Source organism: Oryzias melastigma, linkage group LG6 (assembly GCF_002922805.2).
Source record: "Oryzias melastigma strain HK-1 linkage group LG6, ASM292280v2, whole genome shotgun sequence".
Classification (NCBI taxonomy): domain Eukaryota; kingdom Metazoa; phylum Chordata; class Actinopteri; order Beloniformes; family Adrianichthyidae; genus Oryzias; species Oryzias melastigma.
Genome location: NC_050517.1, coordinates 4,184,570 through 4,187,789, shown reverse-complemented (window position 1 = coordinate 4,187,789; position 3,220 = coordinate 4,184,570). Strand labels below are relative to the sequence as shown.

General features: G+C 34.4%; 1 long non-coding RNA gene across 1 annotated transcript in view; it reads right to left on the bottom strand.

The window, feature by feature from the left end:
* LOC112160918 overlaps nt 1–2,574 on the bottom strand; it is a 3,777-nt gene extending 1,203 nt beyond the window's left edge. Inside the window, exons 1-2 of the long non-coding RNA XR_002921754.2 lie at nt 1,504–2,574; nt 177–268 (exon numbers count right to left, since the gene is read on the bottom strand). This is a non-coding gene — a long non-coding RNA (uncharacterized LOC112160918). The remainder of the gene's footprint in view (nt 1–176; nt 269–1,503) is intronic.
* Between the last annotated feature and the right edge of the window lie 646 nt (nt 2,575–3,220).

The window sequence follows — 3,220 nt, the reverse complement described above, 5'->3', positions numbered from 1 at the left end:
TTAGTTAAATTTATTCACTGATTCCCGACCCTAAGAAAAAGCCAATAGTATTGGGAAAAATAAAAACATATTGTACTTGAAAAATACATACCTTATTACACTTTTCGTGCCATCTTTAAAGCAAAGTCAGTCAATATCAGAGCTTGATTTAATAAATGAAGAAAGTAGTAACTTACATTTTCATCTTCAAGTTTCTGAATCACATCCTCAGCTATATTGCGCTCCATCAAGAATTCTCGCAGCTGTGTCTCCATTGTGGGGTTGATTTCTACAAAGAACATTCAAATAAATAGCAGGCTTAAAAGAAAGCACATGGACATATCTCTCTAAAAATACTTTTGTATGAATTTAGCTTTTTCCCCCTTAGTTTATAGACTTTAATAGCATTAAAAACTTTTGTAAAAAGTACATGTGCACGACTCAAACACTGTAGCTTTCAGCTTTACTTGTGTCACAAACTGGCTTAATGTGAGTCAGCCCCAGTAGGGCTGTAACAAACTGTTTTTTAACAAAACAAACAGGGCTGTTTGTTGTCCTGATATGTGGAATAAAAAACACGGTATGAATGAAATTTAATTAAATTGTCTATAAACACAAGGAGGAGAACACATTTTCAGCCATACAGTTCTGCCAGTTCTGAAAACCACATAGACTTAAGAAAACACTCTGGGCTGGCCCTCGCCAATTTGGTGCATGAGGCAAGATAGGCAGCGCCCCATTGCATCACAAAATTTTTCTCTTCTAGTGTACCTATTCTCCAAAAAAAATGGATTACTTTGTCAGCGCAATTTTTTACATTTTGAATAATGCAATTGCACATAAAAATGTTTATAGCAAAATTAAAGAAACAAATAAAAAAAAATACTTTAAATATTTTAGATAAACAGACAGATAGATAGAGTCTTTGATAATCCCTTAGGGAAATTTAAATTTGGTCAACTGCTGACAATCATATAAACATACAAACATAAAAGCACAATAAAAACACTTGGAGTCGGTGGGTTAAAAAAATGAAGGATTAAATAATAAATTAAATTACAGGAATAAATAAGTTAAATATCAATGGATTAAATGGGTTAAAAATTAATGGATTAAAACATTTAAAAGCTTCTCAGATGTTCAGCCAAAGAGTTGTATTGCCTGATGACACGAGGAACAAAAGAGTTCTTCAGTACAATTAAATCAAAGACAATATAAATAGGTTAGAGTATATAAAATCATGTAAGCAAGTAACATTAATGTATAAAAATTAGATATTAAAGAAGCAAGTTGGCACCAAAATAGGATTCTTTAATTTTATTATAATTTTTTTTTTAAGATGATTTTATGAAAACTAGGCGGTGTTATCTACTACCTTAACTTGAATTACTTAATAACTGTACAATCACCTCCTCAATCTGACAAAATCTGCGACAGTCTTGCTCTACTGGTTTTTCTAGCAGCAAAGTCATTTACAACATAAGCATTTAACAACTTTTTGAAGACCACATGGTTTGCACTTACGATGGCCAGCAAGTATGGTCTATTGGAGCAGGTGCAGTGCTTGATCCTCCTGCATCAATGCTGGGTTGTGCTGCTGATGCATGAGCAACATGAGGATTTACAGAAGATGGACTGAGAAACCTCGGCAGTGCATCTGAGGACAGAAGAGGATTATGTGACAATAGTCTAATAAACACAGGACTTTAAGAATAAAAAAAGGAAACAACATAAATAAAAAAAGAAAAACCTAGAGATGCATGCACATTGTAGACTTAACTATAAAATACTGTATTCAATCTACTTGATCTGATATGAAAAATACATTATTTATTCATAAATGATTTCAATGTTATTGTCATTACAGTGAAATACGAAGAATGCACAGACTCAATAAACTGCAGTAAAATATATCATGTGGGGATTTTATGCATGTTGACATATTGATGTGTACTTTATTGCTGATTAAAATCCACCATAAATGCACTAAAGACAAAATCAACTGTACCACAACAATACCTGGGCTTAGAACGGCAGAAAAAATGGAAAGCATTTTAATTCACTGTTACAAGCTGTGAAAACGTGGGAAAACCACTTCAAAGCAAATAACATCATAACACCTAATCTAATATTTGAACATTTACCTGACGAAGGTAATGTAGGGGTTATTACATAACTAATGCCCATGACAAAATTACCTTAATTAACATGAATTGACGTTAGGTCTAAAAGAAGTCGCGCTGGCCAAGTTTTGACATTATGCTAACGGCTAACGATGCTATCAATAGTTCTGCAACAGCAAAATAATGTCATTGACTGATTAACATAATATTTACTTTACATTCCTCTATCTTTGTCCTGCCTTCCTTCTCTAGACAGTTTTAAAAATAGCGAATGCATTTAGGCTTGCGCTTTTTTCGTTTCTTCTTCCTTTAGTTTGACACCCCTTTATGTGCACAGTGCACCCCTCTTAGCATTTGCCATTAGCCTAATGCCTGTAAGACAAAAATGAACGTAGGCTAAGCTAAACTATAAACTATTTGATATCTCAGCTCAAATGAGAATATGTTACACAGAGGCACGTAAAGAATGCAAGGTACTTACTGTAGAGGTTTGCTTTCACACAGAAGTGCGTTTCACGCGGAGCTGTCCACCTTGTGGATCCGCATGCGTAAGCACTGGGAACGATTTAATTATCTCGGGGGAACGGAAGTTATTATTCTGTGGTAACGCTTTAATTATTTCGTGGGCACAAAATATGATTTCGTGGGCACGAAATATGATTTCGTGGGCACGAAATATGATTTCGTGGGAACGAAATATGATTTCGTGGGAACGAAATATTATTTCGTGGGAACGAAATAATATTTCGTGGGCACGGAATCATATTTCGTGGGCACGAATTAGTATTTTTTTTACCAATGTCAGGTCAGGGGCTCCGTAGGAAAGACTGACAGAAAAAGCTTAGAAAAATCAGCATTAAGTAGACAAAAATGAACCTGTGAACTTTATCTAGCAGGTTTTAAAAGCTGATAAATCAGTAAACAAGCTGAAATGAAAGTTTAAATAAGAAGATGTACAAGCGCTGGTAAGAAATCTGCATGCTGTTATGAAGAACCCAAAACAGCAGGCTCAGTGGCAGATGATAAATAAACTTAATATTATGGAGAAACAAAAAGCAGATGACCTGACAACAAAGAGCAGAAAACTGGAGACATAAAGACACAGAGAATCATTAACA